This window comes from Myodes glareolus, chromosome 7 (genome assembly GCF_982192425.1).
Source record: "Myodes glareolus chromosome 7, mMyoGla1.1, whole genome shotgun sequence".
Lineage (NCBI taxonomy): Eukaryota > Metazoa > Chordata > Mammalia > Rodentia > Cricetidae > Myodes > Myodes glareolus.
Window position 1 is genome coordinate 96353773 of NC_142032.1, and position 10782 is coordinate 96364554.

The following is a 10782-nucleotide window of genomic DNA, read 5'->3' on the forward strand; positions in this document are numbered from 1 at the left end:
TTTATAAATTTAGTACATTTCAAAGAATAAAATATCTCCATTTATCAACAAAGTCAAAATCTTACCTTTTGGCATAAGAATTCATTTCAGAGTAAGAAATTCAATGTTATGATTTTATAGCTATGAAGTTGTTTTCACTGACACTGTTTGTTACTGGGAATAATTCCCCTTAGGGCTCTGGATTCAAGTATGGATTCAAATCATCAGGGATCATTACTTCATTCCTAGTGATTACTGAGCAGTTCATTTTGCACAAACACAATTCTCAAGGAGTCTGTCAATCTCAAGTGATCTCTTGTTTTCTCTTTTATGTGAGTATGGTAATTATGGGAGGCACATTATAACTGTTATTTTAGGTAAATCATTCCAGTAGCTGGTTGGTTTAGGTTATTTCACACTTTAAGATATTAAAGCAATTATTACATTAATTATTTTTGTTTCTTTCATTTATGTGTACTGATTTTTCTTTTAGTATTTCAGTGGTTGATGTTACATACTCTATTAGGTAGTTTAGTAGACATAAGGGATAGGATGAAATGCCAAGTTGATTAATGATTTGAGGCACACACAACTTTTACAGGCAAGAATACAAAATATTATTATTACTTAGAAAATAGTGAATAGAACAGATTCCACCTTCTTCCCTGTTTCCATATCTGGGTCAACAATTTCAGCAAACTTTGAATTTACTGGAGGTTAGTCCAAATTAGGGATGCCAGGTAAGACACTGTCCACTGTCTGCAAACACTCATTAAACTCATGCCAACAGCCATGTTTTGCTCCCCAGTATATGGGGTCCATATTCTGGTCTAGAATATTGGGAGAAGATTTTGTCTATATTAGAGACCAGGTTGGATCTAGACACTCTAGCCTCAACAGAAAAATTCTGCTGCATTAGAGGCTACACTGTGCTAAAAATCCCAGAGGGTAAGAAGGTACTTAGAACACCAGAGGTCACACAAGTACTTGGAACTATAGAGGTAACTCTGGCAGAGGTTGGGCAAACACCATCTCTAACCCCAGCAGAGATATCCCACTGGACCTAAAGATGTGCTAGGCAGCAGAACTCTTGTCCACTTAGGCAGAAGACCAGAGAGGAAACAGAAAACAAATAACAAGACACCCAGCCAGCAAAGGCAAACACAGGAATCAACACCTAGACCTATAATCATCCCAAACACAGATGCCTAAATGCCATTATAAGATCATAATCAATAACAAAAAGAGTAATAGGGCACCCCAAGAAGACAACTATTCTACGACAACAAGACCTGAACAATCCAATGCAGCTGAAGCACATGAAGAGACCTTAAAAACAACTTTATGAAGATGATAGAGGTCTTTAAAGAAATGAACTTTGGGAGCTCAGTGCAGACTGAAGAGCAGAAGGAGGGAGAAGATGAACAAGGAAGTCAGGACCAAGAGGGATTGGTTCACCCACTGAGACAGTGTACCTGAGCTAATGGGAGCTCACCAAATCCAGCTGGACTGGGACTGAATGAGCCTGGGACCCTCTGAATGTAGCTGACAATTGGGGCAGACTGAGAAACCAGTGATAATGGCCCTGGGATTTGTATCTACTGCATATACTGACTTTTTGGGATCCTATTCTATTTGGATGCATACCTACCTAATCTTGGATGGAGGTGGAGGGCCTTGGACTTCCCACAGGGCAGGGTACCTTGCCCTCCCTCAGGACTGGAGGGGGAGGAGGAGGCTGTGAGGGGACAGAAGGGAAGTAGGAGGAGCGGAGGAAGTGGAAATTTTGATTGGTATTATTTATAAAGTAATAAAAATAAAAGTAAAAAAGAATAAATGAACTTAAAATGGAAATAGAAGCAATAAAGAAAACACAAACTGAGAAAATTATAGAAATGAAAAGTATGAATAAGTAGGCAAGAACAGATGCAAACATCATCACCAGAATACAGGAGACGAAAATCTCAGGTATTGGGGCTGGAGAGATGGCTCAGTAGTTAAGAGCATTGCCTGCTCTTCCAAAGGTCCTGAGTTCAATTCCCAGCAACCACATGGTGGCTCACAACCATAAGTAATGACGTCTGATGCCCTCTTCTGGGCTGCAGGCATATACACAGACAGAATATTGTATACATAATAAGTAAATAAATAATTTTTTAAAAAAAATCTCAAGTATTGAAGATATAATAAAAGAAATAGATTCATCGGTCAAAGAAAATATTGAAACAAAAAATTCCTGAAACAAAATATTCAGGAAATCTGGGTATGAAAAGACCAAGCCTAAGAATAATAAGAATAGGAAAATGAGAAGAATCTCAGCTTAAAAAAAACAAACTCAGATGATATATTTTAAAAACTCATAGAAGAATAATTTTCAACCTAAAATGGCCTTGTCTATAAAGGTACAAGAAACTCACAGAACAAGAAATAGGTGGATAAGAATCCCTGCACTAAACATACAGAACAAAGAAAGAATATTAAAAGCGGGAAAGAAAAAATTTAAATAGCATAGAAAGGCAGGCCTTTTAAAATTACACCTGACTTGTCAACAGAGATCCTAAAATTAAAAAAAAAGGTGTCCTGACTAATGTCTTACAGCCCCAAGAGATCACAGATGTCAGCCCAGACTATTATACCCACAAAATATTCAACCAATTTAGAGAAAGCAAGGTATTTCATTACAAAGTCAAACTTAAACAGTATCTATCTACAAATCTTACCCTACACAAGGTACAATAAGAAGAACTTCAACCCAAGGATGTTAACTATGTCCATGTAAACACAGACAATAGATAATTTCATACCAGCAAGTCCTCATAAAGGGATGCACACACACAGAGACACATACAAACACAAATACTACCAAAATAATAACAATGACAACAACAAATATCCAGAATTAACATCTAAGAATCATTAATAGACCTCAATATCAATGGTCTCTATTAGCCAATATAAAGCACAGGCTAAAAGGGTGCATATAAAAACATAATCCATCCTTCTGCTGCATACAGAAAACATATGTCAACATCCAAGATAGATATTTCCTCAGAGTATAGGGTTGGAAAAGATTTTCCAATCAATCAGACCTATGAAGTAAGCTGGTGTAGCTATCCCAATACCTAATAAAATAAACTTTAAACCAAAATTGATCAAAAGTGATGGGAAAGGACACTTCATTTTAATCAAAGGAAAAAATACAAGGATATCCATATCTGTATTTAGTAAAAAAAAATCACTAAAGTTTAAATTACACATCAAAACCCAAATATTAATAGTTGGAGACTTGAACACCACACTCTCACCAATGGACAGGTAATTAAGACTGAAATGAAACAGAGAAATAACAGAACTAATTGATATTTTATTCTACTGAAACTATAAGATATCTACAGAATGTTTCACCCAAACCCTAAAGAATATACCTTCTTCCCAGCATCTCATGGAATCTTGTCCAAAATTGACCACATACTTGGCCACAAACTAAGTTACACCAGATACAAGAAAATTAAAATATCCACTTATATCTTATTAACCGCTGTGGATTAAAACTGGATTTCAAAAACAACAGAAAGCCTACAAACTCATGAAAACTGAAAAAATCTATAGTGATATTTCATTTGTATTTTACTAAATAAAGCTTCCTGAAGTTCAGAGAGTAAAACAGTTTCGTTGATCAGCCTTACAGACAAGGCAGTGGTGACACACACCTTTAATCACAGTAGCCCCAAACACTATGAAGGAATATAAGACTGGAGGAGACAGTTCTCACACACAATCTTATTCTAAGTTTCCTGGAGGCAGGATTACCATTTCAGACTCAGGTAGAAGTAGGAGGCGGTGGCTGACTGTTTTGCTATTCTGAACTTCAGGTTGAACCCCAATTTTTATTTCTGGCTTTTTACTAATTGAGCAACACAATTCTCCTGAGTTACTACTAGGTCAAGGAAGTATTAAGAAAGAATGACTTTCTAAAATTCCATGAAAATGAATGTACAACATACATACCTAAACTTATTGAACGCAAGGTTAGTGAATTAAGAAGAAAGTTCATAGCAATAAGTGCCTTCATAAAGAATTTGGAGCTATCTCATACCAGTGACGTAACAGTTCTGAAATCTCTAGATCAAAAAGAAACAATCATAGCCAAGAGGAGTAAACATCAGGGAATAAACAAACCGAGGACTGAAATCAATGAAATAGAAACAAAGAGAACAGTATAAAAAATCAATGAAACAAATAGTTTCTTCTTCTAGAAAAATCAACAAATTAGATAAACCCTTCTTGAAAGTAACTGAAAGGCAGAGAGAGAATGTCAACAAAATAGAAACAGAGGAAACGTCACCATTTTTTTTGTGAAGTCACAGTCACCCTGATACCAAAACCTATACAAAGATACAACAAAGAAAGAGAATTACAGTCCAATTTCTCTCAAGAACATTAATACAAAAATACTCAATAAAATACTTGCAAATCAAATCCAAGAACACATCAAATAGACCATCCATCATGATTAAGTAGGCTTCAGCCCAGAGATGAAGGCACAGTTCAACATACAAAAATCTGTCAATGTAATAAACCATATAAACAAACTGAAAGAAGAAAAAAATGACCATCTAATTAGATGCTGAAAACGCTTTTGATAAAGTACATCACTCCTTGATTGAAGTCTTAGAGAAATCAGGGATAAAAAATACTTAAATATAATAAAAGCAATAGATAGAAAGCCAATAGCAAACATCAAATTAAATGGAGAAACGTTCAAAGCAATTTCACTAAAATCAACAACAAGACAAGGCTGTTCACTCTCTTCATATATATTTAATATAATAATTGAATTTCTAGCTGTAGTAATAGACAACTACAGGAGATCAAGGAAATACAAATTGTGAAGGAAGAAATCAAAGTAATGCTATTTGCTAATGATATTATAATATGCATCAGTGACCCCCAAAATTCTACTAGGTAACTGCTACAGCTAATGAACATTTTCAGCTAAGTGGCTGGCTACAAGACTAACTCAAAAACTTTGTAACTCTCTTATATACATACAATAAACAGGCAGAGAAGGAAGTCAGAGAAATAATACCCATCACAATTGTTCCAATAGTATGAAATATCTTGGGGGTAATTCTAACAAAGCATGGGAAAGAAATGTAAGAATTTCCAAGTATTTCATAAAGGTAATTGAAGAATGTACTAGACAATGGAAAGATCTTCCATGCACATAGACAGGCAGGATTAACATACTAAAAATAACCTTACACAAAGAAATCTACAGATTCAATTCAATTCTAACACAATTCTTTACAGATCTTTAAATAACAATACTAAAGTGTTGAAAAAGGGCGGCGGGCTGTGTTCCCGCTGGGATCCCAGCTCTCTGGCTAGTTTACACCCAAAATAATTACACAGAAACTGTATTCATTTAAACACTGCCTGTCCCATTATATCTAGCCTCTTCTTGGCTAACTCTCACATCTTGACTAACCCATATCTAATAATCTGTGTATCACCATGAGGTCGTGGCTTACTGACATGAGTCTAGCAAGCGTCCGTCTAGGGAAGGGGAATCATGACATCTGCCTGACTCTGCTTTCTTTCTCCCAGAATTCAGTTCTGTCTACACCACCTATCTAAGCTGATGTCCTATCAAAGGCCAAGGCAGTCTCTTTATTTGACCAATGAAAGTAACACATAGACATAAGGCCCACCTACATCACAAAACCCAGGATAGCTAAAACAATCCTGTGTAATAAAGAACTTACAGAGGTATCACCATCCCTGATTTCAAGGTCTACTACAGTGCAGTATTAATTTAAAAAACAACATGATATCGGCATAAAAACAGACAGGTGGGTCAATAGAATCAAATTGAAAACCAAGACATAAATCCACACACCTGTGGACACCTGATTTTTTACAAAGAAGTCCATATTATACAATGGAACAAGAATGCATCTTCAACAAACGGTACTGGCATAACTGGATGTTGACTGTAGAGAGAAGTTTCTGTCTGCCTGGTCCCATAGCCATTCAATTCCAAAGAAACACTCAGACATTTATAGTAATTATAAACTGTTTGGCCTAATTGATCAGGCTTATTGTAAACTAGCTCTTAAAATTCAAATTAGCCATAATTCTTATGTGTATTTAGCCACTTGGCTTGGTACCTCTACTAAGTAACTTTCTCATTTTGCTTCCTCTGCATTTGGCTGGTGACAGCATTTCTGACTTTCTTCTTCCCAGAATTCTCCTAATCTGAACACTCCACCTTTTCTTCCAGCTTGGCTACTGATCAATCAGAATTTTATCAAACCAATATAAGTGGCAAATCTTTACAGTGTACAAGAACATTATCACACAACCTGTAGAATTATCCCACACTATCCCACATAGAAGAATACAAATAGATCCATATCTCTTCCCATGCACAAAACTGAACTCTAAATAGATCAAATATATCAACATAAATCCAGATACACTAAACCTGAAAAGAGAGAAAGTGGGGAATTGTCTTGAACACATTGGTACAGCAGACAACTTAGTGATAGAGCACCAATAGCACAGACACTAAGACCAACAATTAATAAATAGCACCTCCTGAAAGTGAAAAGCTTTGTAAGGCCCAAGACACTATCAGTAGTACAAAATGGCAGCCTACAGAATGGAAAAAGATCTTCACCAACCTCACATCTGACAGAGGATTAATATCCAAACTATATAAACAATTTAAGAAACTAGATATGGAAAAACCAAATAAGGAAATTAAAAAGTAGGATAAAGATCTAAATAGATGAGTCTCAACAGAAGAATCTTAAATGGCAGAGATACACTTAAAGAAATGTTCAACATCCTTAACCAACCAGGAAAAGCAAATATAAATAACTCTGAGCTTTCTTCTTATACTGTCAGCATGTCTAAGATAAAAAAACACAAGAAATTGCTCATGTTCCTGTGGATGTGAAGCAAGGTGAACATTCTTCCATTGCTGGTTGGAGTGCAAACTTGTACAACTACTTTAGAAATCAATATGACATTTTCTCAGAAAACTGGTAAGCAATCAAATTCAAGTCCAAGCCATACCATTTGGGGGCATATATCAAAAGAATGCTCAATCATACTACAAAGAGACTTGTTCAAATATGTTGCCCCTTTCTGAACAGAAACAGATTAAAAGTGAATTGAGGAGGGAGGTGATGTGAGAAAGAGGACTGGAAGGAAAGGCAGGAGGGGAAACTTTGTCCCAGGAATAGAACATGTGTGTGGTATGTATGTGTGTGTGTGTGTGTGTGTGTATGAAAATCTTGGGTGGCAATATTATTTTAATCAAAGGATTACAAATGATTCTAAAGGTTCAAATCAAAGTTCCAAATCTAAAGGCTGCATTTGAAGAACACGGGACCTATGATAAACATTTGTGCTCAGAAATGCAGATTCTGGTGACTAATGAAAGGATAAAACAAAAAGAATACTGCTATTTTCATAAAGCTATGTTTTACAATGATGATGTTCTTGATAAACTGTAAAGTTTATCTCTAAAATGTCATAAATATAACTGTATAATTACATGCTATACTGTCCATTCACCTGGAAGATCAGGGCTCATTACACTGTTTAAAATTCCAGATATCTGTGGTTACCAGTGAGAGATAGGCATTTTCTCATGGCCTCTTTATCGTCCTTGTTTCTGAGGCTATAGATTAGTAGTTTTAATATAGGGGTCATTGTGTATAACATAGACACCATCTTGTTCTGGTCCATGGAGTAGTTGGACTTGGGCATCACACAAATGAATATGATGATCTCATAGAACAGAGTGACTGCAGTAAGATGGGAGGTGCTGGTGGAGAAGGAATTCTGGTGGCCCTCAGTTGAATGTATTTTCAGAATGGTGAGAAGGAAGCATACAGAAGACAGAACAATGATAAATACAATGACAATAATGATGCACTCTGAAGAGATTTCTTGAATCACTTCAGAAGAAGAGTCTTGAGAACAAGAAAGCTTTGAAAGTGGTGAATAGTCATAGAATATACAATAAACTTTATTTGGTCTACCAAAGGACAGATTGAGGCAATAACCAGTAAATATCTAAGATTTTGCATTCACCTAGGTAGAAGGCTTAATCCATTAGAAGGATTTAGACTATACAGGATATCTGTGTGGAATAGAGCAGAGGTGAGTGAATGTCACTTCAGGACAGAAGTGGGTCACACAGTCAGTCACAAGTATAATTACTTCTTTCCTGAGAAAGCCCTTCAGGATGATAGCTGTGACAGAGGAGGAGTACCCTACAAAAGCCAAATGGTTGAGGAAAAGGTACAGGGGCTTGTGAAGCTGAGGGCTGCTTCTGCTCAGCACAACTATGCTCACATTGTCCATGAAGGAAAGAGAATAGAGTGTTAGAAACATAACAAATAAAATGGTACAAACTGTAGCATCCTCTGTCACCAGAAAAGATTGAACTCTGATATACTCAACAGGTCCAATTTATGTCAAGAACTCTGCCTTGAAAGAAAATTAGACAGATATTAGAATGGAATACAATATTTCATCCTATTTTTTACAGCAGCTATATAATATGAATGACAGAAATGCATATATTATGCTTAAATTTTGGAAGAAATGTTTTCATGTACTACATCACATAAATAGATAATTGATAAATGAACTGTAAAAATTAGTGCTTCTTTTTTCTTTTGTAACAAACATATCTTTTGTGCTTTGTGTTAGACTATATTACAATGAGGAATAAAGAACAACTGAAATAGAATGATGTAATTGTTATACATTAACTCTTACACTTTGGAGGGCCTGCCACATAGATCCCAAATCATGGAGGTTTTTTCTTCCTATGAATGCCCAGCCTTAGCTTGGCTTATTTCTATTCAGCTTTTCTTATATTATCTTATCTTTCTTTTGTCTCTTTGGTTTTACCTTTCTAAATATCTTTCTTTACTTCTTACTCTGTGGCTTGCTGTGTAGCTGGGTAGTTGGCCTCTGCAGTCTTTCTAGCCTTCTCCTTTCACTCCCCCATCTTCTCTTAGCAAGTATCTCTGACTTGTTCTCTCTGCTGGCAAACCCCACCTATCCAAATTCCTGTCCTGCTATTGACCTTTTAGCTTTTTATTAGAACAATCAGGTGTTTTAGACAGTTTCACACAGTTAAACAAATGCAATCTAAAAGAATACAGCACATCATTGCATCAATAAACAAACGTTCTATAACATAAATTAATGTACACATCTTCAACTAATATTCCACAACAGAAAAACTAAAGAATTCAATGTCAAGGACACTTCATGTTCACACACACACACACACACACACACACACACACACACACACACACACACAAAACAAATGGGGAGTGAGAGAAAGAATGAGAGAAATAGCAACACTGACCTTGGAAATTGTGTCTGTTCAGTCATTTACAGCATTGTGTCATTATGTTTTAAATTTGTTTGTAAATAATCAGTTCTGAATCACTGCACAAAGTCACATGTTTCATGGCAGCTTTATTCAAGAATCTCATATACTATGACCATATTCATCCCCAAACCTCTCCTGTCTTTATTCTTTTTCACATTCGTTTCTTGCCCCTACCTAAATATTGCTCTTTCTAAATCTATGCCATACATGTATAAATAAATGTTACTACTTCTTAATAATAGTATATGTGACTTTACAGAACAATACCAAGCATTATATACAGTGTGCTTTCATGTGTCTAAACTCTATTGTAATACTTTTCTTGTGCATGGCAGAGGTGTGAAATTTAATCTTTTATAGAAAATGTATGATTATAACAGTATCTAAGCTGAAGTGAGCATTGTATGACATGAATGCAACATATTATACAGAAATGACATGACTGATTTATCCACACAACACAGGAATAAGGATCTGACTTTGTCACTGAGAACTTATGGAACCCTAGGTAAGTGGCACACACTATATAACACTCACCGTTGCTTTGTTTTAAAGCATGGCACCTGGTGATATTCTTGAGTAAGATAGTATCTATAATGCCGTGAGTTTATAATAGAAACAATCAAACGTGGAACTATTTACGTCTCTTTTAAATGTGTTTATAATTTCTAATATAAAAATGAGAAACAAACTCCCTATATCAACAGAAACTGAAAATTATTTCCTGTCAGTGCCAATGCCTCAAGGACAAACAACAAATTGCCAATTTAAAGCAAAGGTATGTGTTATTTTATGGGAAATGGTGTCTTATGGGAAATGACCTTTTGGGTAGCTATCTTGCTTGTTGAAATTCCACTGAAACTCAATCAGGACCGAAAACTGCAAATACACATGTTCATCTAAATACATGTTATCTACTAGCACCCATCAACTAAGCTTTGTGTGCTGACGCACTTTTGAGTTGAAAACTTCATGGATTGATAAACATCCTTCTAACAATATTGGAAATGTAGGAATAAAGAAGGGTACAGTGCCGTGGAAATAATTTTAGCTCAAACTCGAAAGCTTTCTGGAAACAAGGTGCATTTTAAATACCTCTATATGGTGCCATCTTTATTTTTAAATTTAGTTTTACATTTTTAATTGGGGAGAAGTTTACATGCAATAGTGGGAGATAGTACCACAAAGATCTCATGGACACTTGGTTGCATCTCTCCACACCTAGGATAATGTCACAACCAGAGTAGCGGAATGGAAGTACTGTCTACACACAGACCATGAGCGTGACTATTGCTCATGCTGTCAGGTATATCCCTCCCTTCCCAATTTTCCGCTTCATCTCTGACCACAAGTAATGGTCTTATCTC